This window comes from Vombatus ursinus, unplaced genomic scaffold (assembly GCF_900497805.2).
Source record: "Vombatus ursinus unplaced genomic scaffold, bare-nosed wombat genome assembly UNPS02014791.1, whole genome shotgun sequence".
In the NCBI taxonomy this organism is placed as follows: domain Eukaryota; kingdom Metazoa; phylum Chordata; class Mammalia; order Diprotodontia; family Vombatidae; genus Vombatus; species Vombatus ursinus.
In genome coordinates, this window is record NW_020954569.1 from 52,773,568 (window position 1) to 52,801,504 (window position 27,937).

Genomic DNA, 27,937 nt, shown 5'->3' on the forward strand with positions numbered 1-27,937 from the left:
GCTCTTTCATGGCTTGGAACCAATTCATATCTTTTTTTTAAAGACTATGGATATAGAAGCTTTGATTTTGTTTTCTTTTTCTGGTTTTGATCTTCCCTGTCACCAAAGTAAGATTCTATAGTCTGAGGTTTTTTTGTTTGTTTGTTTATTTGTTTGTTTGTTTTCCCACTGTTTGTTCATGTTCCCAGCCAATTACTTGACTTTTTAACTGTTTGTTAAGGTAGGGCTCTGCTTCCAGTGTGGAGAGTATACTGTCCCAAGCTTCAGGGGTTTTCAGAGATACTTCTAGGTACCTGTAAACTTTCAGTTCTTCCAAGGTAGTATGATCTAAAGTGAGGTATTTACTCCTTTCCTGGCCTGTGCTCTGGTCTATGAGTGACCACAAGCATTCTTTTCTGCCTTGGAACTGTGATGAGAATTCCTTCTCTATCACCACCACAAGCTCCACCATGCCAGTGCTCCTCCTTGCTTCAGGACGACCACCCAGGACTGTTACCCAGATCCATTCCTGGGCAAAGCAAGAGAATCCTGCCTCAGCACCAGCAAAGAGACCTCTGCAATCCCCCTCTGATCAGCTGCTCAGTCTTCTCACCATCTGTGGGCTGAGAGCTCTGGAAGCAGACATTGCCCCAGACACCACCCAGGGGCTGCACCAGAACTGGGGCTGGACCACACTCTTCTCTCACCCAAGTCTGACAGACCTTTCCTACTGACCTTGTAAATTGTCTTTGGCAGGTTCACTGAAACCAGGTCTTTGCCTGCATGGTCCATGCTGAACTCTGCTCCTTTCCCAGACTGGCACAGCAGACATTTTCCATCAACCACTCAGGTTGATTTGGGCTGGGGGTGGGTTTCGTTCTGTTTTGGTTTGGGTTTTTGGGGGGGGGGGTTTGGTTGTGTGTGTGTGTGTGTGTGTGTGTGTGATCTTCTGCTCTAGAATTTGTTTAGAGCCATGTTTGACAGGTATTTTGAGGGGTTTAGGGGAGAGCTCAAGCAAGTCACTGCTTTTGCTCTGCTGTCTTGGCTCCACCCCCATCCTCATATTTTATAATAGAGTAATATTTCATCATGATTATTTACCATAACTTGCTTAGCAATTCCCCAATTGATGGCCATCACTGTAATTTCCAATTCTTTGCCACCACAATGAGAGCTGTTATAAATATTTTAGAACACAGAGGTTCTTTTTCTTTTTTTCCCTAATTATCTTTGGAAATAGACCTAGTAGTGGTATTGCTGAGTCAAAGGCTATAGGTAGTATAACAATTGTTTGGGCATAATTCCAGATTGCTCTCAGATTGGATCAGTTCACAATTCCAACAACAATAAATTAGTGTCCCAGTTTTTCCATATCTCTTCCAACATTTGTCACTTTCCCCTTCAATTATTTTAGCCAATCTGGAAGGTGTAAAATGATATCTCAAGGTTGTTATAATCTGCATTTCTCTAGTCAATAATGATTCAAAGCATTTTTTCATATGACTAAAATTGTTTTGAATCTTCATTGTAAAACTTCCTCTTCATATTTTTTAATCATTTATCAATTGGGAAATGACTCATGTTGTTACGGATTTGACAAAGTTTATATATGTATATTATATATGTATATTTGATATAAGACCTTTATCTGATAAACTGTCTATAAAAATGTTTCCCCAGTCTTGTGCTTCCCTTCCGATCTTGATTACATTTGCTTTATTTGTACAAAAACTTTTAAATTTAATGTAATGAAATTATCCATTTTACACCTAACTTTGCTTTCTGTTTCATTTATTCATAAATTGTTCACCCATCTGTAACCGATAAATAATATGTTCCATGTTCTTCTAATTTTCTTGCAATATTTCTCTTTACAACAAGGTCAGGTATTCATTTGACCTTATCTTGATAAATGGTATAAGATATTGGTCTATGCCCAGTTCCTGCCATACTGCTTTCCAGTTTTCACAACAGTGTTTACCAAATGATTAATTCTTATCCCAGAATCTTAAGTCTGTATGCTTGTCAAATACAAAGTTATTATGTTTATTTAGTGCTATAAATTGTATGTCTACTCTGTTCTGTTGATCTACTTTTCTATTTCTTAGCTTGTACCTGATAGTTTTGATAATTACTGCCTTATTATGTAGTTTAAGATGTGGTACCGTTACACCTCCTTCATATATATATATATGTGTGTGCATGTATATATATGTGTATATACATATATATAATATATACATGTGTATATGTATATATGTGTGTGTGTGTAATTTTTCCTTTGATAGTCTTGACTTTTTGTTCTTCCAAATGAATTTTGTTATTATTTTTTCTAACTCAGTAATTTTTTTTTTTATAATTTAATTGGGACAGCATAGGATATATAAATTAGTTTAGGTAAAATTGTCATTTTTATTATATTGGTCCCGCCTACCCATGAACAATTAATATTTCTCCAATTATTTAAGTCTGATTTTATTTATATAAAAAATATTTTTTTTTAATATAATTGTGTTTATGTAGTTCTTGGGTTTGTTTTGGCAGTTGTACTGCCAAGTATTTCATACTGCCTAGAGTCATTTTAAATGTAATATCTTTTACTTCTCTTCTTTAAGGGTTTTGTTTGTGATATATAGAAAGGTTGATGATTCATATGCATTTACTTTATATCCTGCTACTTTGCTAAAAATTATTGTTTCAGCTAACTTTTTAGTTGAGTATTTGGGATTTTTCAAGTATATCATCATATCTACTTCAAAAAGAGATAGTTTTATCACCTCATTCCCTATTCTAATTCATTTTATTTGTTTTTCTTTTCTTATTGCTATTTCTAGGATTTCCAATACAATATTGAATAATATTCGTGACAGTGGGTATCCCTGTTTCAAAAAAGAACCAGTTCTTAGAAACAAATCTGTCACTCAGGTCATTTCTAAAAAAAAAAATTAATTCATCTTGGTTAAAGGTGGTAGAAAAGGCACTATGCATTGATCCAAAGAATCTATTCAAGGTAAGAGCTGAAATAAATAAGACAGAATTTTTTAATTACTTGAGAAAATAAAAAAAAGGTGTTGCTCACTTGAAAAAGAATAAAATAGACAAGCATTACCAAACTTAATATTTGAAAGACATGCCAATCAATGATATTACAAATAGAAGTTAAAAATAAAAAAAAAAACTTAAGAACATAATACCAGTATCTATAATTAGATAAGAATATCATATAGCAGCTATATTCTTACAAACCACAGAATTTAAAGGAAATAGATTTTATACATACATACATACATACATACACACACACACACACACACACACACACACACGCACACACACACACAAATTGCCCAAGATATAGGAAATGAATAATTTAAATAGATAAATTTCTGAGGAAGGAAATATTGGTATTTAAAACACACCTGGTTTAGATGGTTTCACAATAGAATACTTTCAAACTTAAAGACATATAATCTCTATGTTACACAGATTATTCGTAATTAGTGAAAGTGGACATTATCCAATACTTTGAATTGAACATATATATATATGTATATATGTGTATATATGTGTGTGTGCGTGTGTGTTTTAAATCAGGAAAAGATAGCACTAAAAAGAAAATAATAAATGTCAGTGACTATAAATGTAAAAATACTAGCTTAATTAAGAGAATAAATCATTACATTAATTCATGACCAAGTAGTATTTACATCAGGCCATATAAGCCCAATTCAATATCAGAATAGTAAAAGAAAATTTGAGTTTTTTTGTTCGGGTGGGCTTTTTTTGTTGGGGGGGCCAGTGAGGCTCACATGCAGAGATTAAAAAAAGCTTTTGATAAAATTCAACATTCATGACAAATAGTAGACTAATACAGACTAGGGATTTTTTTTTTAAAAGTGCTTACCTCAAGAAAAAGATTTATAAAATGGAGAAATGTTATTGCTAGTCCCACTAACAAGAAAAAAGCAAGTTGGTCAGTTCTTGCCTCTTTTATTTGATATAATATTGAAAATTCTTGAAATTGGAAAAAAAATTAAGGAATTAATATTTGACTATATCAAAAGGTTTATAAATAACATGATATTGTATAGAGAAAATTGAACCACTTCAATAAGAAAAGTAATGGAGATAAAGAGTTCAAAAAAATCACAACACAAATGATCAATTGATAAAATTTTCTATTCTTTGTTATTAATGATAAAAATAAAGAAAATTATTTTGCGATGACAATTCAAATATTTGGAAATTAACTTCTCTAGGCATATATAAAAGTCCTGTATCAGAAGAATCAAAATAACTACAAGAATATTAAATGTCCATGGATGGGTCAGATTAATATAGTAAAAATGACAATTCTTCAAATTTATAAGTTTAATACAATATTGATCGATACAATAGCTTCTTTACAGAAGCAGACAATAATAATAGTCTTATATGGAAAACTGAGCAAGAATATTAAGGGGGCATACTGAAGGAGAAAAAAAAGCTCACATTCTTATCCTTCAAAAACAACCACAATATCAGGGAAATAGAATGGATATCCCAGTCATCAAAGCTACTACATAAAGAAGATTAATGTTTGATAAATTTTTAATAAAAATAATAATTATTGTTATTATTAAAATTTTTTAAAGTTTAAATTGAGGAAAAGGTATATTTTAAGGAACTTGGAAAGTTATTTGCCTGTTTTCAGAAAAGGAATTTAACCCATATTTTACATCATATATACTTGCATGTGCACATATTTATTCATTGTAATCATGTAAAGAAAAGCCAGCATAAAAAACATGACTAAAGAATCCTGATTCTGAATTCAAGGTAAAAGTTGCAAAAAAATTATATTTTATACATTGAAATGAATAATTCAAATGTAAATTGTTAAAGAAGTATAATTATTTGTGCTGATGTTTATTCCTAGGATAGGAGAAAGAGATTGTTCCCTTGGTTGAAAATTAAAAAACAATTTAAAATTTAGAAGAAAAAAAAAAAGCTTCACTCCAAAGGCAGCTCTGTGTCACAGTGGATAGAGCACTGGGCATGGAGTCAGGAAGATCTGTGTACAAATCCACCCTCAGATAATGACTAGTTGTGTGACTCTGGAAAAGCACTGCCTACCTCATTTTCCTTGGGAATAATGATAGTATGTACCTCCCTGGAATGTTATGAGGATCTGATGAGATAGTTCCAAAGTGCTTAACACAATGCCTAATACATAGTGCTTCATTTTGATTTTAGCCTTTAGCCTCCACTCACTTCCTGCTCTCTTCCTCCTCTGTTCCTGAAGGCTATACGCATGAAGCCCTCCTCTCCGTGTCACTGCAGACTATATCTTTCCTTAGCTTAGTCACTTGAAAACGCCTCAGAAAATTTGTTAAGGGCTAAATAAGTGTCAACCAGAAATGTCTGATCCTTTCCTAGACCTCAGCTTAGTATCTGGTGCCTCTTAATCTATGCAAATAGAGCTAGTACTAGCCCAGCACAGTCCATATACTTAACAACTGAAGAAGTGTGTAGGGTTGGCCACTTTCTCCTGGTTAATGAGAAGTAGCCACGTTTGGGCTGGAAGGTTGGGTGGCCTACCAAGTAAATGGAAGTAGATGATACAATATGACATTTTTTTTCCTTTCTGACCTACATCAAGGCTTCACAATTCCAGGATCATAGTTTACCTAAGGTGTTATGAGAGAGGTGGGTGAAATGCCTCTTCCTAAAACACAAATATATCTTGAAGGGGTAACGGATTACATTACCTTCAGATAGATCAGTTTTGAAGGCCTTATCAAAAGTAATCCTAGAAATCCCTGATGGAGTTTAACGAACTCAATATGTTCAAAACTCAATAAAACCTTCTTTCAAAAATACATGTTCAAACCTATTTCTGTCAAACTAGTCAACCAGGCACAAAACCTAAGGGCTTTCTTTGCCTTTTCGCTCTTTCTTCATCTCTACCCTGTGCCTAATTATATGATAAATCATACTGATTCTACTACAGCAACATCTCTGTTTGTCCAGTCCTTTTCTTCCCCCTCCTAGTTTATTCATTCCTAGTTCATCCATACTACCCTTTGTACCTCCTTCTAACTGGTACTCTACCTTGTCTTGTAGACTTCCTATATAGCCTACATATTGCTGCCACATTAAACTTAATTCATGTTTAGAAGCAATGTAGCTTAGTGGATAGAGAAGAATGGTCTATGGAGTTAAGAAAACCTGCATTCAAGTCATATCATGGATACTTAAAAGAGCACTGTAGACCTGGGTTCAAATCACCCTACCCTCCCCCCTTCCACGTTATGATTGATGCCGTGTGACTTTGGGCAATTCACTTGACTTCCATGTGCCTCAGTTTTCTCAACTGTAAGATGAAGGAGTTGGACTAGATGGTTTCTGAGTTTCTTTCTGGCTCCAGCTCTGTGATCCTATGACCCAGTGGCCATGTGATCTTATCTTTTAACTTCTCCCACAACCCTTTTGTTGTTGTTGTTCGGTCATTTTTTCAGTCTTGTCTTACTCTTTATGACCCCATTTGGGGTTTTCTTGGTAAAGACACTGGAGTAGTTTACCATTTCCTTCTCCAGCTCATTTTACAGATGAGGACACTGAGGCAAACAGGGTTAAGTGACTTGCCCAGGATCACACAGCTAGTAAGTGTCTGAGGCCATATTTGGACTCAGGTCTTCCTGACTCCAGGCCTGGCACTCTTTCCACCATGCCACTTAGCTGTCCCCAAGTGCCCTAGGCTACTCTTTAAGAAAATAAATTGCTGAGAAGGTCCAGCCCTGTATTGGCAAAGTAGGTTCCTCACTGGTAACCCCCTACATGATGAAATCACAGGCCTAGTTTAAAAAAAAAAGTCTTTCATTTACATAAAGCTTTACAGTTTATAGAGTAATTTTCCTTATATAAACCTGTAAATTAGGTAGTCCAATGGCATTACAGTCATTTTAAACATTAAGAAGTTGAAGGTAAGGGCAGTGAAACACTTGCCATCATTACACAGACAATGAAGCAGCAGAACTTGGATGTGAAACTGGTTGTCTCCTGCTATGTCTAGTACTCTGATATATTATACTGGTCAAACTCCAAATGCCTCTTTGCCTGCCTCTTTGTTGTCTACTGAATAAAGTTTAAACTTATTAGCTTAACATACAATGCTCTCCACCTCACCTTTCTGGCCTTGTGTCCCTTTCGTATAAACCCCACGTTAGCCAAATAAAGCCTCCAACCTCTCCTTGAACATTTTTTTCTGTAACTTTTCTTCTTGCTTATGGAATATATTCCACGCCTCTGACTTTCCCAATTATTTAAATTTCGTGTCTAATATCACCTCCATGAAATTTTGAGTGATTCCTCATTTGGAGATATTCCTTTCTTTGAACATTCAATGCAATGTATTTATGCCTCTTGCATCTTTATTACAATCTACTTTTTAATTGAAATACTTATGTATGTGCCTTAGGAGACACACATGTATATCAAATCTGTATATTTGATTTGCAGGCTTGTAGATTCCGTGGGAGTAGGAACCATGTCTCAGCTCTGTGTTGCCCATAGTACCTATTCAAGTACTTCACAAATGATTAGCAGTCAATAAATGTTGCTTGAATGAATGTTAAAATACAAGATATAAGTTTTTGAAAGAGAATAGGGGGAAAGAGGAGAGATATATGAATGGTAATACATAGGGAGAGATTTCATGTGACTAAAAGTCACTAGATTAATGCCTTCTGCAGTAACAAGTGAGGAGGGGAGACACACACACACACACACACACACACATACACACAGAGACAGAGAGAGAGAGAGAAACAGAGAGAGAGAAGGAAGGAAAGAAAGAAAGAAAAAAGAAAGACCTGCCTTTACATACATCAAGACAGTCAATAGTCCTTGCAAATTCTCTTGTAGGCTTTTGGCTTTCAAATTCTCAGTTGTTCCCTGATATAATCACTGGCCATTGTTTGTGCCTTCATTGGCTGTTTACAGCCATCAGTAATGGAATCTAATACCAGAACAAGAGATATTGAGAGCTGTGTCTCACAGAAGAAAACAGACCAATTGACAAGGTTATTGATGATGATCTATAAACGATGAGGGACCAAGAGAAGTCAACCATTGTTCAAGTGTCCAAAAGGGTATGCACTCAAGGGGCTTGCAAATGCTAGAGGACACAGAGGACTTTTTGCCAGAGAAACTCACCTTTTGTAAATTTAAACAGAGAGAAGTGAATGTTTTTAGAGCTGAAGGGGGAGGGTAAATCTTAGAGATCACCTAATCCAAATCCTTCATTTTCCTCACGAAGAAATTGTGGCAAAGGAAGAGGAACTGATTTGTACATGGTCACATGATAAAATGTGGGAAGATAAAAGGGGGAGATGAAAAAGAGAGCATTCTAGACACAGAGCATGGCCAATACAAAGGAGATGCAGTATATTTGAGAAACTTCTTTGAGACAAACCTAACAGGATCATAGAGTACGTGCATAGGAGGAATGTGTAATAAGACTAGAAAGGTAGGAGGGGCCAAGTTACAAAGAGATATAAATGTCAAGCAGAAGATTGGATATTTAATCCTGAGGGTGATAGGTAACCAATGGAGCTCACTGAGCAAGGGGATGTCATGGTCAGACCTATTTTTATAAGAATCACCTTGGCAATTAAATGGATAATGAATTGGCATAGGGAGAGACTTGAGGCAGAGATAACAACTTGAAGGCTATTGCAATAATCCAGGTGTTATAATCCACCAATTATACAAAGGCAGTGACTGTGTATGTGTGCGTGTGTGTGTGTGTGTGTGTGTGTTTATAGAAAGAAAGACAACCATATGACACATTATTACGAAGGTAGAAATGACAAGATTTGGCAATGGATTGGCTATATGGGGTTAGTGAGACAGTTTGTAAGTCTGAGTGACTAGGAGGAACATGGTATCCTCTATTGTAATAGGGAAGTTCAGTAGGGCATGGAGAGTTGCTTTTGGAGAAAAGATTATGAATTATTCCTTGATTGTTTTGCACTCAAAATTCCTTTGGGACATACAATTTTAAACGTCCAAGAGAAAGGTAGAAATGTGTGATTATTGCTCAGGAAAGAGATTAGGATTGGATATATAGAATCATATGCAGAGAGATGCATGAAAACATATCAGATCACCAAGGGAGATACTATAGAGCAAAAAGAAAAGGAAACACAGGACAAAGTCTTCAGTGAGTGTGATGTGGATGATATTGAAGGACATGTAAAATATTGTTCGTTTATTTAGAAAAAAATCTTACCACTATATACCTTGTATGAATTATTATTTTGCCAAAAATGAAATTGATACTATCCATAGGTGCCACATAATTGTTTTTTTATCCATCCTCCATTAGCCACCCTTTATTCCATCTTTGGCGTATGTCTTTGTATAAACTCAGAGGTAATGTCACATAGTTAGAAAGTATCACAGCTAGAGTATGGAACAGATTCATTGATTTTAGATTCATTGTTTTTCTTTCTGTCACATTTCTCCTTTCCACAGTCTTATCTTACTAACTACCGGGAGGCAGATATCTGGTCAATATGTAGAAGAACTTTGTAACAATGAGAGCTATCAGAAAATATAATTGGCTTTCATTACGTCAACTTTGGAGACAACAGAGGGACACTATTGATAGATATTTAGCATAAGTTTCTTTGTTACTACACAAATGATGTCACAGAATTTAGCATTGGAAGAGACCTTAAAGGCTATCTAGCAGAATCATTATTTGGTCAAGAATGCCTTTATGGCAATGGTTCACTTGGCCTTTGTCTGAAGAATTCCAGTTCTTTCCAAGATAATTCATTTCACCTTGGGATGGCTGCAATAGGTAGTCTTTCCCCACATCACGCTGAAACTTTCCGCAATTTCTACCTATTGTTCTTAGTTCATAAGATCATATGATAATCATAGGTTCAAAGATTTAAAAAAACAGAAAGAACTGTTCAACACCTCCTTTTTCAGATAAAAAAACTGAAGTTTAGAGTGGGTTAAGAGACTTGCCCAAGGTCACATAGTTACTAAGTATCTAAAGTGGGACTAGACACTTCCCTCTTCCTACTATCTACTACGCCACACCACCACTGAGATCAAAATTTTAGTTCCTGTTTTATTTAAGTGCCCTTCAAATAACTGAAGGCAACTATCATGTCTCTCTTACACACCAAGTCTTTTTTGGTTTTCCTCTGAGTTAAATATTCCTGGTACCTTCAACTGAACTTCCTTGGCCATGATTTAGAGGATTGTCTCCATCTTTGCTTGCCTCAGGATTATGACATATAAAAAGTTTGAGAGACATAGTTTCTGGGTAATTTATAATTTTATTCATACTAGCAGATAATTAACCAAAGGGGTCAGTGGCCTTCTCTAATGCCAAAGAACCTCCATGGAAACCACTCAACACTTTTATGCCCTTGGAAGAGTGGGTGTTCTTGAGGGTGGAAATCAACTCTGATTGGTTAGCAAGTAATGGGAAAATGAATATTATAATGAGGGGTGGGCTTATTCTAATGAGGGTCTGGGGGATGACTATGATCACTGTCTCGGTCAGAGAGATTTATCTATACCCATACTGTTGCAGTTTCATGGTGTGTTGTGGAGGTTGTCTCAAAGAATTCAGAGTGAGACCATCTCTAATCCAAATGTAGGTATTTATTGAGGATTGACACCCCTCAGAAGTAGGTTAGGTTCCAAGTGGAACCATCAATTTAGTAAGACAACACAGGCAAATTTATAGGATAATGATGCTGATTACTTGATAGGAATTATCCATATTAAAAGGCAGGAGGGTTTGTTTAGGGATTAGGTAATAGGGGAGGGATCCCTTCCCTGGTTCAGTAGTCAAACATCCTGGTTGTGCTGCTTTCTGACTGGCTAGCTATTGTGGTCCTGTCTGGTCAAGATGGATAGTTAGGTATTGTGGTCCTGTCTTGGGCTAAATGGATGATGTGATTGTGGTTGAGTACAAGGTCATACCTGTTCAAATATGTGAATTGGATCTGAGAGCAGTGGCTAGCTAGAGGCAGTGCCTATATTGAGTCTGGGAGCATGTGGTGTGGTTCAAGCCAGATTGTGTGGTTAAATCAGGACATGCTTGCTGTTCAGGTGAGCCCACAAGGAAGTTAGAATATTGAGGCTGGGAGCAACTTTACTAAGATTCCATCAATACCACCCTGTCTCAGTAATCTAGATAAAAGGGAGAATCCACTTCCCCTCAGACTAGTCTGACTAAAACACAAAGGTCCCAAATCCACCAATTCATCTAGACTAGTTTTCCTGGTGGGGTGGGGTCTGAAGATTTCATGTCTTTATCACCTCTGCCCTTCAAAGTCTATCTGAATAGTCTACAGAGATTGATTTCTAAATGAGGAAAAGAAGGAGAAAAATCTTAGTCCTGATTCAATAATTGGTTACTAAAACAGGAGAGAAATTATCATTTCTTTCACTATACTCTACAGTTTATTAGTCTCCTTCCTAAAAAAATGTTACCTGGAATTGAACCCAATACTCTAGATGTGGTATGACCAGGGCAAAGTATGAGAGAATTATTACTTTGCTCATGCTGGCTGTGATTGATTTCTCAAAGCAGTCCAAGATTATATTAACTTTCCTGGTTGTCACACTGCCTTCATGGTTCATAATCAGCTTGTAGTTTACTAAAACCCCATTTTTTTTCAGATAAATTGCTGTGTTGCATGCTTCCCCATCTTGTACTTGTTGATTTTTTTGAATCAAAATGTAAGACTTTACCTTTATTGTTAGTAAATGTCACCTTATTAAAATTGCTTCTATGTTTTAACTTGTAAAAACTTTTTGACCCCTATTTTTCATCCAGTCCATTAGCTATGCTTCCTAGATTTGTGCCATCTGCAAACTTGGTAAATATCATCCATGTCTTCATCTAAGATGTTGATTAAATATATTCAATTCAATTCCATTCAAACATTTACTTGTTACTAGGCTCACAACACAGTAGTGGCCCAAGTCAGATCCTGGAGGTAGTACATTGGCAACTTCCTTCTGAGTTGTCTTCGAACCTTTAAACTATTTTTGGGGGGTGGTTCAGGCAGTTCTAAATCCAGCTAACCATTATCTTATACAAATATCTCAATTTTGTCCACACAATTAGCAGATGCTAAACAGGTCGCTAAAATCTAGATAAACTTTATCTACAACAGTCCTCTGATCTATCCATATCCATCAAGTAACCCTGTTAAATTAAAAAAAAAAAAATCTGTCCTCTGCTCTTAATTGAGTTATCCTGGTTTTTTGTGATCATTGACTTTCTAGATGTTTGCTAACTATATCATCAGTAATACACTGCTTTTATTTTTGTTGTTCAGTTGTTTTAGTCACGTCCGACTCTTCATGACCCTATTTGGTGTTTTCTTGGTAAAGACATTGGGGTTATTTGCCATTTCCTTTTCCAGGTCATAATATAGATGAAGAAAATGAGACAAACCGAATTAAGTGACTTGCCCAAATATCTGAGGCCTGATTTGAACTTGTCTGCCTGACTGCAGGTCTGGTGGTCCATTCACTGTGCCACCTACCTGATACAATACATTATACATTCTATAATTTTGCCGAGAATCCAAATCAGATTTTTTGATCTAGAGTTGTCAGATACTCTTCTCTTCCCATTTTTAAAACTGGGTAATTTCCCCCTCTCCAATTCCATTGTAGCTATTTTGTTTATTGCCATTCACAGATTATTGTTAGAGGAAGAACAATCCTAGTGGCCAGGGCTTTTACTTCCCTAAGACATAGTTCATCTGGGCCCACTGACCCGAACTCATCCTGAGCATCTTGTCAATTTCTTATTAACTCCCTACTTACATTTGGCTTCAACTCCCTTTAAACTAATTTTCTGTGTTTTACAGGTTCTGTGTTTTACAGGTTCAGAAATAATCCTCCTTAGCCAAGAAAACAAGCAAAATAGGAGTTGTGTAATTCTGCCTTCTCTCAATTGTCAGTAATAATAAAAGCAATGACTAACCTTTATGTAACACTTAGAGGTCTGGAAATATTATCTCATTTCCTTCTTACAACAAACTTGTAAATGTTTCCATTATTATTCCAGTTTCACAGATGAGGAAACTGAGGATCAGCAAAGTTATCATCATTCCATCCATCCTGAGTAGCAATCTTATGCCTTCTTTCATTTTTATCTCCTATATAGCTAAACAAACAGACAAAGGTTATTTTTTTTTAGGACTTTTCATTGTCCTTAGCTTTCTTTGCCAACCTCAGCTCATTCTGAGCTTTGGCACTCCTGACACTATTAATAAAAGACCAATATCACTTTTAGATCTGTCTTCAATTACCTGCCTTTTTTCATCCTTCTGTGTTTGTTTTTTTTAAATCTACCCTGGCCTGTGATATCTCTTTGCTTGTAATAACAGTAACAAGAATTTATATTTATATAGTGCTTTGCCATACTCCAAATTGTTTCAAGTTTTATTGCTACTTTTAATCCTTCCAACCACTCTGTATAGTAAGTAATGAAAGTGTAATAGTAGATACCACTAGGCAGCAGCCAATGTTGGATTTGGAATCCAGAAATGAATGCAAAGTGCTTTGTCAAATTTCAACTACTAAATAATTATCAACTATTATTAATTGTTCCTAATTTACAGATGAAGAGACTGAGGTTCACATAGATTCAGTGACATGTTCAGCTACTGACCACTGGAACTAGGATGGAACTTCTTTACCTTAGTGTAATGTTCTATTTTTACTACATCTTACTGTGTCTGTTACAAGAGCATTAAGTAGCACCAAAAGCCACAACTATTTGATAACAACAATAGTTAATAAAACAACAACACAGAAAAAAAAAGAAAATTATTTTGGAAAAGAATAAATAAATGGGTGCAGTGAGGCAAAGATTTTAATGTCCTAGTTCCAAAAACAGAAACCATGATGAGATTAGAGTAAACAATTCATTGAACCAATTGAGGTATAAGGACAAGGTATTCAGTTTTTATTTTGTTGTTTTCTTTTGCACTTCTATAGTAGTTTTTAACCTACTTATGCTTCATTATATGCTTCATTATATTGCTTCATTTTATTGTTGATGTTCTAGTATATTTTTCCACTCTCTTATGTTGTAAGCTCCTTGAGGGCAGAGAATGGGCTATATAACTTCATATTCCATGGGTCAACTAGAATAGTGTCTTGTCCCTAGTAGGCATCAATAAATATTGGCTAAATGAATCAATGAATTTCTAATAGTCTCTTTTCTGGGGTGACCCAAATGAAATAATCAAATAATCAAATCTGGAGGGTAACATTGGCCTTGACTAGACATGGATTAAGTATTTTATTTACCATAGAATTAACTTTAATAGGTGTGCAGTGTTTATATGCTATCAAAATAATGCCTTGAAAACTAAAAGATATAGTTATACTTCTTGTCAGATGTATATAATGAGGGGGGAAGTTCTAATTATATTTTTTTTTCTGAAAATGCAATTCAGTTCAAGTGGTATGAATGCATAGAGGCAGACCATATTTTAATTTTTACTATTGATGTTCAATTTTTTGGTCAGGGTTTGTTAACACCTAAGACTGTGTTTTACTGGAGAGGTAAAAGTGCTAACAATATTTAGTCTGTATCTTGCCATGCTGGCAAGATAAAGTGGAATATCTGGGCAAAGTGTTTTATTTTAATTATCTGGATAATTTCCTTGGTTCCTCACTTGGCTCCATATGTGTACATACAAGCAAACACATTTTTTTTTTAAATTCCAACAACAGACGTATTCACTCCTGGCTTTGTCAATACAATGCAGAAAATGAATTCCAGTCAACAGAAAGTTCTGGTTAGTTAAATTCTCATTAATTGAGGTTTTACTGTATCAAAGCATCACATGCTTAAACTGTAATCAATATTTCTGTGTGCCCCTTGAGAAATTTGTTCTCCTCTTCAGGACATTGGACTTTACAAAGCTGGGAGATTCTCAAATTATTGTCTGGGTTTAAATCCCTCAGGTATAAGGCATTCCAGCCTTAAAGGGCTTGCATGTTCCCTATTTTTTTTCTTCTGTTCATTAGAGTCACTTTCATGATCTTTGCTGTCAGTTTCCTTTGCTCTATGATTCCAGAGATAGTAATGGTAAACCAATCCCCCAAGGTCTTTAGAGATAATTTCCAGTTGCATTACTGATTTATTTTTGTCTTGACCAGATGGCTCCAGGTTCCTGTGACTGTAAGGAAATCCTTTTGATTACCCTATTTATCTCTCCCAGTGCTCAATTTAAGGGTCAAACCTCATGTAACACATTTGCCAGCAAGATAAACTATTCAGCACTATTGCTATTTGGCCACCATACTTCTGACATATGCTCTGTGCCTCATTACACACCAAAGTTATTAGATTTAATATGTTGCTTTAAAAAACAATAATTTCAATGACAAAAGAATTGTGAGGTTTTTGTTTTTGTTTTGTTGTTGCTTTGTTTGTCTGAGCTTTCCAAACCTGCAGTCAATGAGATCGAACTAGTCTGGATAACTTGGCAGAATGGGAAGGGGATCTTCCTGCTTTCAAACGTCAGGCTTCTTGGGCTTTATGGAGGTGGCAATGAAAAAGATGAGCAGAATGTTTTTAATGAAACCAATAAAAATGCAAAGGAAGATTTAATGTTTAAAGTAACAATAAATCAAAACTGACAACTGAAATGCAATATTTCACTATGAGACTGAGGAAATCAATTCATCCAAAGGGCATACTAGGCTGCTGTTAAAAAAAAAAAAATACCCACACATACTGACACAATGAAAGCTATCATATCAACTAAAGCTAAATACATTCACAGTAATGAATTTTGAAATTGAGCAAAGCACAAGTGGGGTCACATAATACACATGGAATCATATAGCACACACACACACACACACACACAGAGAAACATATACTCCATATACACCCAGAGTCAGAAAAAAAAGACAGCCAAGACTCTCCATGTAGTTGTCTGTGACCATCAAAAAATGTACATTTTATTAATTTTCTAATGAATTAGTATTTCACACTTTACTAGATTGATTTCTAGAGGCCTAAATTTATCCCTCTTCAGTCTTTCAAAGAGATGAAAAATAAAGAGAAATATGTCTGTGTGTGCATGTATGTGCATGTGTGTGTGTGTGTGTGTGTGTGTGTGTTGGTGGGGCTGGTTGGTGGGAGAAGGTATAACTTGGAACTAACTTCTATATACTAACTGGCTTGTATATGGCTCTACATTGTAATAAATGGACAATAACCCTTACATTCCCTACAGGCTGGATAGAGTGATGTTTTCAGTGTGATAGAAGCAGAACATGCTCATTCCTATCATTATGCTGCTTTTGTTTTGTTATCTTCACCTGGAATGCCCTTTTATTTCTCTTGCTCTCTAAATCCTACCCATTTTTGCATCTTTCTTGGAGATTTTCCTGCCTATGTTCCTTTTATCTTCCCATCACCATGCAAGGTGCTGAGGACACAGAGGCAAAGGTTAAATTTGGCCCTAATCTCAAGGAGTTTTCCTTCAATTGGGGCATGAGTGAGGGATTCTATGGAGAAGGGTGGTGATTAGAATATAAATAAGAATAGTGACAAGATCTGTGATTTCATTGTATAGAGAGCTCCATCTGAGGAAAAAACATCTACCAATTCAGGTTGGAACCTTCTCTATATCTTATAGTCATGCAGAATTGCCTAAAGCACTGAAAAGGGGAGTGATCAACCTTTGGTCAAATAGCTATCATTTGGCAGTAATAGGACTTGAAACCAGGTTTTCCTGATTCTGAGGATGATTCCCTATCCACTATACCATTCTATCTCTCACATGTATGTCAATAATAAATGTTATTTTATTTATATATTACATAAGTTATATGCATTTTTTTCCTGTTAGGCATCAAAGTAGCAGTGGATGGAATGCTGGACCTGGAGTTAGAGAGATGTGAATTCAAATCCATCTTCAGACATTCATTAGCTGTGTGACCCTGGCCAAGTCACTTCCCCTCCCTTAGCCTTAGTTTCCTCATCCATAAAATGGGGATAACAAATACAGCACCTACCTCCCAAGGTTGCTTTGATGATTAAATAAGAAAATATCTATAAAATGCTTCACAAACCCCTAAGAGCTACATAAATGTTAGCTATTACTATTATTATTATTAATGTGTGTATACACACACATAAATACCATGTACATTTAACAAAACATAATTCATTAAAAGGAATACTAACAATTGGGGAGATTAAGAAAGACTTCCAATAGCAGGTGATATTGAAAATAAGGAAGAGAAGGAGATATATATTCTAAAGCACTGAGGGCGGAACACATTATGAGCATGGGTGAAAGACTATGTAAAGACTTTCCTGTGGAGAAAACAGAATATTATGTGTGGAGAAATAAGCCAGATTGGCTGGAATAAATATTATATCAAACTAAGTAATATGAAATAAGGCATGAAAGATATTGGAGTCAGGCTGTGAAGATTTTTAAATTCTATATAGAGTTTTTTTTTAACTTTCCCTTAAAGGCAACAGGGAATCATGGAAGTTCTTGAACAGGGGAATGATGTGGTCAGCCAAAGTCTGAATCATATTGTTTGGCACTTAAGTCTATGCTCATATGTTAATTAGATTAATTGAAAGATTGATATCCAAGCAGCATGAAAAACATGATAGAGTCATTTATAATCAGAAAGACATGAAGAAATTATTCTCTGATTCACATTTGTAACATGTCACATTTTGATCTTCTACCAAGGGCACCCTAAAAATTGGAATTGATTTACAATAAAAACATATATGGTAGATGTGATTATTTAGTTACTATTGGCCATCTCTGAAGAATCCTACTGAAGATGAGAGATATTATAATATTGAATGTAGGTATCTAAGGTCCTAATTTTCAAAATGGAGAAGGTATGTTCCTAAAAATTTTAAGGCTGGTGTTTTGCTTTAAATAACTAACACAATTCTATAAGTGTGGTTGTGAGCACCTTGAAAGGAAAGCAGTGATGATGATAAACCAATATGGTTTCATCAAGAATAAATATGTTAGGGGCATCTAGATGGCACGGTGGATAGAGCACCGGCCCTGGATTCAGGAGGACCTGAGTTCAAATCCGGTCTTAGACACATAACACTTACTAGCTGTGTGACCCTGGGCAAGTCACTTAACCCCACTGCTCAACTCCCCCCCCCAAAAAAAAGAATAAATATGTTAGACTCATCTCATTTCAATGTTGACATGGTTAATGGAATACATCTTGGGAATGACATAGACTTCATGTACTGGATTTCAACAAAGCATTGAAAAAAATCTCTCACAATATCCATATGGATAAAAATGAGTGAAAAGGGTTAAATGATAATACATTTATATGAATTCAGAAATGGCTGAATAACAAAACCAAAAAGTAGTAATTATTGATGCCAACTTGATCCCTAGTGGACTGCATTAGAGTTCTGTCCTTACTGGTCACCTGGACTTTTGTCTTGCCACTGGACTTTGAGGATTCTGAAAGAGAGAATGAGGCTGACAACTTTGTGCAATTCTGCCTCACTTAAATCCAGTTCCTGCACAAGTCAAGACTTCACTCTAGTGATGTCATTGGTTCTCTTCAAAAATGAACAACAGTCACCCAGTCAGGCAGTAAACATTTATATCAGTTACATTATCATCTGTAGCATAAATAAAGGCACAGATTATATGATTACTTAATTTGCTGATGATTTAATTCTGAAGCATTAACTAATTCATTACATAAAATAATAGTAATCCATAAAGATTTCATCAGTCTAGAACAACAGACTGGGTAAATTAAATTTAAATTTAATAAATGATGGATGAAACTACACTTATATAGGTGATTTTTTTTGACTCAAGGTTGGATGGGGAGATGTGATTTTTTTTAATTGTGAAAAAACTTTAGTATAAATAAAAGAGTGACATGAAAGCCCCCAAAGTTTATCTTGGGCTTGTTACCAAAAGCATCAGGACCAGGGAAAGGGAGTAATAGACCTGCTGCATGCTATTCTGGTTAGATAATACCTGGAGTATTGTACTTAGTTGTGAATCCATGTTTTATAAAGGAGGTAGACAAAATGGGCCATCTATCATCCAGAGGAAGACACCAGAAAAGTGAGAAGACTGGAGACCTTACCATATGAGGACTGGTTAAAATTATTGGTTTGTTTAACCTAAAGACTTATAAGCTCTGGGAAAAATATTGTAACATTTTCAAAGTATTTGATATCTGTCAAATAGGAAGATTAGAAAAATTTTACTTTGTTACAGGTCACAGAATTAGGATTGATGGATAGAAGTTGGGAAAACATATATATTAGAATAAAAAAAAGTACACACCCTAACAATTAGGCATATCTCATGGTGGAATAGGCTGCCTTCAGAAGAAATAACTTCTCAATCATTGAAGGTCTTCATGTTGGACTAGAATCAGGGGTAGGGAACCTGTGGCATTGATGCCACATGTGGTGCTCTAGGTCCTCAAGTGCAGCCCTTTGACTGAATCCAAACTTCACAGAACAAATACCCTTAATGAAAGGATTTGTCCTATAAAACTTAGACTCAGTCAAAAGGCCCCACCCGAGGATCTAGAAGGCCACATGTAGCCTCCAGGCTGCAGTTTCCCCAGCCCTGGATTAGATGATCCCTTATTGTAGAGACATCAGGCAAAAGGTAGGATGAAATGACTTAGATCCCTTTGCTCTGAGATTTGCTGAATTTAAATTTTCTTCAAGACTTAAATGATACTCAACTTCTATTGTAGATGAATAACTAGACATCACAGTCTCCTTCAAGAAAATTACAAACAATATTATCTTGTATTATCTTTTTAGCAATGACAATTTTAACATCCTACTCCATTTTATAGCCAATTTCTTTAAGACATTCTCAGACATTGATGTTTAAAAGTAACTTCAAAGTCTGTTATGTACAAGTTTTCCTTAAAAAAAATAAACAAACTTTAAAACATTTTATAAGTAAAACTCAACAATTTAAAATATATATACAAAGTGGTTTCATGACAATATATCTTGTGCATTTAAATAATTTTCTCTTTCTTCTTTCACTTTTTCTATGTATAATCAAAATTATATTACTTTCTTGAAGATGGTGGAGTGTCCCATAAGTGAATTTTGCAGTTAATTAATTTTTTTTTCTTTTAAACACCAAAGGTCTTTTTTTTTTCTCTTGAAGACTTAGGGTAGTTGTCATGAATATCCATTTTTCTATTACAGAATAATGTCATTCTCTTTCTGCTTTTTAGTTTTTATATCACCCCCAAAAAGCAGATATGCAGCTATTACTTTGTTCTCATCTTGCCTGCCTCTTAGCTGTCCCTATTTATTTTGCTAATTTAAATCTTTTGCAGTTCATGTTAAATAATAGCTAACAAAGCTCTGATTGGGATTCCATGGATCAAAGTATAGACTGTATTGCATAAAGGTTCTTTTAGTGCATTAAGCTTCCTTTTTCCCCATTACTTAATAATTTCTGCCATTGGCTCAAGCATGGGAATAGAGAGCCTACAAGAGCCCACTAAGAGAAATTGTGGGGAGAAAGACTATAGAAACAGAAGATAATAAACTCCCTGTTTACAAAATGCACAGGGCAATTGGAGACTCTATTTCTTTTGACATGTATACATAGTAGTACAGAAGTTGGCTTAAATATGGCAAACTTCTTTGAGGAAACCGATTTTAAGCCAGGTTTTGAAAACAGTGAATTTTTTTTTCTCTGTGACCAGCTTTGGGGGAAGTACTCTTGGCAAGGACAAAAGTATGGAAATGGGGGGAAGAAGTCCCATTTTGGATCCGGTTAACTACCTTGAGTATAGCAAATTTCTGATCAAAATTTGTTACTGGTGTTCCCAACCCTACCCTAACCCCCAAGTAGAAGGGAGGTTCTATTTAAGATTCGTTAAGTGTTTAATGTGTTGTAGTTCCCTCCTTTATGCATATGGCTGTTTGGAAAGGCTTTGGAATTCTTATCAATTGCTCCTCATTTAGTTCTCCAGTGTTACTCTTTCATCTTATCCAAGTTGCCTCTGAAGTTGCCCCTGATGGAACATTTTGAAAATCTGTAGACTATTTAGTCAAGGCAGTCTCTCTCTGTCTCTGTCTCTGTCTCTGTCTCTGTTTCTCTCTGTCTCTCTGTCTCTCTGTCTCTCTCTCACACACACACACACACACAGAAGATAAATTAGGGAGATTTTATTTTTATACAGTCTGCCTTTATTTTTAAAATAACCTTGTACTCCTTTTCAATTTTCCCCTCAGAAGAGTTTTTCCTCTCTCGCACTTTCTTTTTCTTCATTATTTGAATGGCTACATCCTTGCTCTGATGTGTCAATGGGAGTGGAAAATCCTGTGAAGCAAGGGCTTAATGAAACGCCAGCTGGAACAGAGGGATAAAGTTCCTTTGGAGGAGCTTCAAAGGAGAGCGCGGGCACCGGTCTAGCAATCAGAACAATGGCGCGGAAGCCCAGGCTCCACGAAGGGAAGGATGGGAAGGGTGGGCAGGCGGGCGCTGTCCGGCTGGCCGCCAAGTCGTCTCCCTGTCCTAATGAGCCATGAAGTGGAATGGGGAAGCACACGGTATGGGAGAGGAATCGAAAGGCAGATTAAGAAGAAGGGGGAAAAATAGGGATGAGAGCAACCTTACATTTCACAACAGATACGTTTTAGACATGAAGCAAGGAGTTAAAATAAGACTCTGGCTACCTAGAAAATACACATCCCTGTTGATTTTCTTCAAAAGCCCTGAATTCATAAATGCAATCAAGCATGTTTCTTTGAGTTTCTTTTAATAATTTACTTTAAAAAAAAAACAGTGGAAAGCTTAGGTTTCATAGGATTTTTAGCAGAATGTGTGGGCAAAAGGACAATCTATGCTCATTGGTATTTTATGGTCAGATGTCATTTCTTTCATTTTTTTCCCATGGGTAAAGCAAAAAGCATGCAGCATAATGAGAATAAAGACAAATAACTAAAATGGCAATTCAAATAATTGGCATAATTTTGTCCATGGTTACAAAATGCTTTTGCTGATTATTGACAGGGTCACAAGCAAAAAATCAAAAGTAGATCCTAGCTCAGGAAGAAGGCAGGGGCCAAAAAGTACTCCCTACTGCCAATTCAATCTTTTTCTCTCTTCTCTCTCTCACTCTCTCTTCTCTCTCACTCCTTTTTTTTTTCTTTTTCTCATTCTAAAAGCTCATTCTCATGACCTGCTTTGTGCCACTGAGGGCATTCTGTAAGTTAAATTGACTGACAGATTTTATTCCAGTCATTTTAAAAATAGGCTTTTTGCTGCCTTTGTTCTATAAAAGTCCCCAAATTTGAGCCCCTCAGATTCTGGAAGCAGCACAGAATGGGTGCTTGCTGCCCATTCTCTCTGCACCTGCTGAGTTAGCACTATGGTCACAGGGCATGTTCAGTTAATCACTAAGTATTTGCTGAGAGCCTGCTGTTTGCCCAGACCCTAGGACAGGTTTTGTAAGTAGAGCATAGGGTCCCTTCTCTAAAGGATAGGAAAATTTGATTGGGAAAGATAAGACATATGCACATTTTTAAAATTCAAGGACAGCCCAAAAGAGGATCTAATTAAAAATAAGTTTCCTTTATAGCTATTCAATCATTCCAGTTCCTTTCCCATTCAAAGTGATTCTCTCAAGATTCCCTCAAGCTTCCCAACAAGATCTAATTGTTCCCCCTGCCTCCACATAGCAGAGGACCAACACTGTTGATGTGTAGATGGCAAGAAGACAAGAATACTGAAAGGACCAGGTTTTGGAGCTTACTAACAACAATAATAGTGTTTGACATTTATAGAAAACTCTAAAATTTGCAAAGCATATGTCATCCATTATCTGATTCCATCATGACCAAAATGCTATGATTTGATGTCTATCAACCAATCAATTGACAAACATTCATTAAGCACTTACTATAGGCCACGCACTGTAGTAAACATGGCAAATACAGAGATAACAGTGAAACACTTCTCTGCTCTCAAGGAATATACATTTTACTAGGAGAAATAACATGTATAGCTATAAGTATATAGAGAATATATGCAAAATAAACAGAGTAGTTTTGAGAGCGTTAGCAGCTATCAACACTAGCATCTAGGGTTTAAGGAGAAACTGATTCATGAAGGAAGTGATGATTGAACTAAGTATTAAAGTAAAACTGGAATTCCAAGAGAAGAAAGTAAGGAATGAATATATTTAGGTAATTGAGACAGCCCATAGAAAGAGATTAGACTCAAGAGAATTAAGTCATTTGCCCATCTAGCATCACATAGCTAGTGAGTTTCTGTCTCTTCTTTGGATCACAGTCATAAATTCAGCACTCTTTCAACTGTACCAACTTGCTTCCTCATAGTGGGAGGGTGAAATAGGCAGGTACTATAAGTAATTTTGTGGGTAATAAGCTGAGTTCCCAGGAAAGAGATAGCACTGAAAGAATATAGAACTTAGTAAGCTCCTACTATATGTGAAGCACTGTGTGGAGTACTGGGGGTACAAAGAAAGGCAGAAGAAAGTCTCTGCTTTCAGGGTGCTCATGGTCAAATGGAGGAGGCAACATGCAAACAGTTATATATAAACGAGAGAAAGAGACAGTGACAGAAACAGAGACACAAAGAGACACACAGACAGGTAGACAAAGATGGGGAAGACAGAGAAAGAAAAAGAGAGAAAATACACACATATATGACAAATTGGAAAAACTAAATATATACACATATACATATATACATATATACATAAATATAATAAATTGGAAATAATCAATATAGAGAAAGCATTAACATTAAGGGGAGGGTAGGTAAACTCTTCTTTTAGATGGTGAGATTTTAATAAGTAGAGCCAAGATGGTAGAATAAAGGCAGAGGCTTGCCTGAACTCCCCCCCCCCCCCAAATCTCTCCAAATACCTTTAAATAATGACTTTAAACAAATTTTAGAGTGGCAGAACCCTCAAAAAAGATGGAGTGAAACAATTTTCCAGCCCAAGACAACTTAGAAGGTTGCTAGGAAAGATCTGTTGCACCAGAGTGAGAGAGGAGCACAGTCCGACACAGGCCACATCAGCATAGACCAGGCCCCAGCAAATCAGGAGCAGACTTCAGGGCAACTGAATCAGTGGCAGCAGTGGCAGTTTCCAGACTTGTCAGACCAAAGGCAGTAAGGGGATCAGAAGATTTACAGGGGTCCCTTTGCTAGCACCAGAGTCAAGACTCTGATACATTGCCTATATTTGGATGTAGGTCACAGTCCTGGGACTTAGTCCCAGTGCAAGGAGAGCACTAGCAGAGTAGAGCTTGTGGCCACAGGGGAGCAGGGACCCTGGTCCCAGTCCTGGTCACAGTTCCAGGGTTGAAAAGTGTGCCTGTGGTAGCTCACAAACCAGGGTACAGCACTGAAGAGTAGTAAACAACCTCTCCCTAAATCATACCACCTTGAAAGAGCCAAAAACATACAGGTCCCCAGAATTAGCTCTGAAAACAACCTCACAAAAAACCTGAAGCTTGGGACAGTTCCCCCACCACTTGGGAAGCAGAGGGCCACTTTGGCATAGAGTGAAAAGTCAAGAAATAAGCTGGAAAATGAGCAAACAATAGAAAAAAATCTGACCATAGAAAGTTACTATGGTGACAAGGAAAATCAAAACCCATACTCAGAAGACAACAGTCAAAATTCCTGTATCCAAAGCTTCAAAGAAAAACATGAATTGGTCTCAAGCCATGGAAGAGCTCAAAGAGAATTTTAAAAATCAAGCAGGAGAAATAGAAGAAAAATTGGGAAAGGAAATGAGAGTGATGCAAGAAAATCATGAAAAAAGAGTCAACATCTTGATAAAGGAGGCACAAAAAATACCGAAGAAAGCAACAACTTAAGAAATAGAAGAGAGCAAATGGTAAAAGAGGCACAAAAATCCAATTAAGAGAAGAATGCCTCAAAAAGCAGAATTGTCCAAATGGAAAAAAAAAAGATATATAAAATTCACTGAAGGGAAAAACTCCTTAAAAAGTAGAGCTGGCCAAATGGAAAAGGAGATGTACAAAAGCTCACCAAAGAAAATGATTCTTTAAAGGGCAGAATTGGGCAAGTGGAAGATAATGAATTTATGAGACATCAAGAAACAATCAAACAAAATCACAAGAATGAAAAAAAGAAGAAGAAAACATGGAATATCTCACTGGAAAAACAACTGGCCTAAAAATAGATCCAGGAGAGGTCATTTAAGAACTATTGAAGTACCTAAAAGTTATGATAAAAAAAAAATCCTAGACACCATCTTTCACAAAATTATTAAGGAAAACTGCCCTGATATTCTAGAACCAGAAGGCAAAATAGAAATTGGAAGAATACACCAATCACTTCCTGAAAGGTAACCTAAAATGAAAACTCCAAGGAATATTATAGCCAAATTCCAGATCTCCAAGATCAAGGAGAAAATACTGCAAGCAGTCAAAAAGAAACAATTAAAATATCATGGAACCACAGTCAGGATAACTCAAGATTTAGAATCTGCTACAGTGAAGGATCTGAGGGCTTGGAATATGATATTCCAGAGGGCAAAAAAGCTAGGATTACAAACAACAATCACCTACCAAGCAATACCGAGTACAATCCTTCAGGAGAAAAAAAATGGACATTCAAAGAAATAGAGGACTTTCAAGCATTCCTGATGAAAAGAGCAGAGCTGAATAGAAAATTTGACTTTCAAATACAAGACTCAAGCAAAGCATAAAAAGGTAAACAGGAAAGAGACATCATAAGGGACTTGTTAAAATTGAACTATTTATATTCCTACATGGAAAGATGATATTTGTTACTCAGGAGACCTGTCTAAATATATCTATATCTATATATATATCTATATGGTGTATATATATATATACCATATATATATATATATCTATATGGTATATATATCTATATCTATATCTATTTATATATCTATATGGTATATATATATACCATATAGATATAGATATATATACAGAGAGAGAGAGAATTTCATATTTAAAACTCAAAAAAAGTTTTCACACATTAACATATTAAATTTTTTAAAAAGGCGATATTTTACTTGGGGTGCAAAGGAAGCCAGTGAATCCTAGAAGCAGAGAAGAGGAAAGAGAGCATTCCAGGTAAAAGAGACCAACAGTGGAAATGTTATAGAAAGGTAGGATGTCCTGTTTGAGGAACAGCAAAAGTCAGTGTCATTGAATCTCAGAGTAGGACATGACAGGGATGTATAAGGTGTAAGAAGATTGGAAAGGTGGAGGTTGTTTGAATGCCAAATAAGATGAAGCCATTGGAGTTTATTAAGCCAGGGGAGGGGATGGGGCATGTTACAAGGTCAGGCATGCACTATAAGAAGGTCATTTTGACTGCTGAGTAGAGTGGGTAGAGGGACAGGGAGACCAAGCAGCAAGTTATTGTTATAGTCCAAGCTTGAGGTGATAAAGGCTTTTACCAGGATGATCACAGTTTTAGAAGAAGAAAATAGGTGTGTGTGAGATAAGTTATGAAGGTAAAATCAACAGACTTTGCCAAGAAATTGGATGTGGGAGTATAAAGAGAGAGCAAGAAGTCGAGGAGAACAGCTAGGTTGTGATCCAGGATAACTGGGAGAATGGTGGTAACTTTAGCCATAATAGAGAAATTCAGAAGATGGGGGGATTTTTTGGTAGGAGGAGGAAATCGAGATTATTTATGAGCGTATGGAGGTGGAGATGCCTACAGGACAACCAGTTTAAGAAGCTGGCAGTTGTGGATCTGTGATTGGAGGTCACCAGAGATGTTAGAACCAGATTAGTAGATTTGAGAATCATCTGTATGGAGATGATAATTGAATCCACTGGAGATAATGAGGTCACCAAGTGAATATGGAGAAGAGAGCCAAAGACAGAACCCTGGAGGACACCATTGCTTAGTAGAGATGGCTTAGATGAATATCAGTGTCAAAGGCTACATAGAGGTCAGAAAAGACTGAGAAAAGGTCATTAAATGTACCAATTTAGAAAATGTTAATAACTTGGAGAGAGCAGTTCCAGTGAATAATGAGGTTGGAAGCTAGGCTAGAGAGTCTAAACTATAGAGAAAAAAAAAGTGGAAGCATGTATTGTAGATGGCATTTTCAAGTTTAGCCACAAAAGGGAGGAGAGAGATGAATACAACTGGTAAGTGAAGGGCCAGAAATTAGACTAGATCTTATTTCAGTACACTATTCTTTCCAGTGCACCAAACTGCACTAATGAAAAATGATCCCCAGCTGTCCTTCCTTTTAAAAAAGACCCTTGATATTTGGATCATAGATTTAAAGCTAGAACATGTTTTAAAACTCATCTTGTACAATCCCCTCCTTTGACAGATAAAGAAACTGAGGAAGAGAGTAAAATTGATTTGGCCATGGTCACACAGAGCCAGGATTTGGACTCAGATCTTTACATGCCAAATACAGCACATACTTTTCCTGGTATTGTACTACTCTTAATTACATACTCTTTAAATTTTCCTGTAGCTCATTTATTATCTCTATTTAACTGGATGCACATCTATCAGTCTTTCCATCTTTAGCCCATCTATCAATTCAACTCTGCTTAGCTGCACTAATGGAATAAGCCAATAGTATGAATTCTCAAAAGTAGGGGCAAATACAAACCTAGTCTATTTGGCTGTAAACTGCATCTTATGCTTGCCTTTGTAGCTTATCAGGAGAAGGTTAAAAAGTATGCTTTGATCAATAGGGATAAAACAGCTTGGAACTTACATAAAAGACTGGAGGCTAACACAAGATATAAGATTATTGCCTAGATGATCTACAAGTGACCTACAGTTGGACACTAAAGAGAGCTCTCTCTCTCTCTCTCTCTCTCTCTCTCTCTCTCTCTCTCTCTCTC

The 27,937-nt window shown here is 36.2% G+C and overlaps 1 pseudogene; it reads right to left on the reverse strand.

Moving 5' to 3' along the window:
- Positions 1-21,297: 21,297 nt before the first annotated feature.
- Positions 21,298-27,937, reverse strand: part of LOC114047873 — a 15,740-nt pseudogene continuing 9,100 nt past the window's right edge.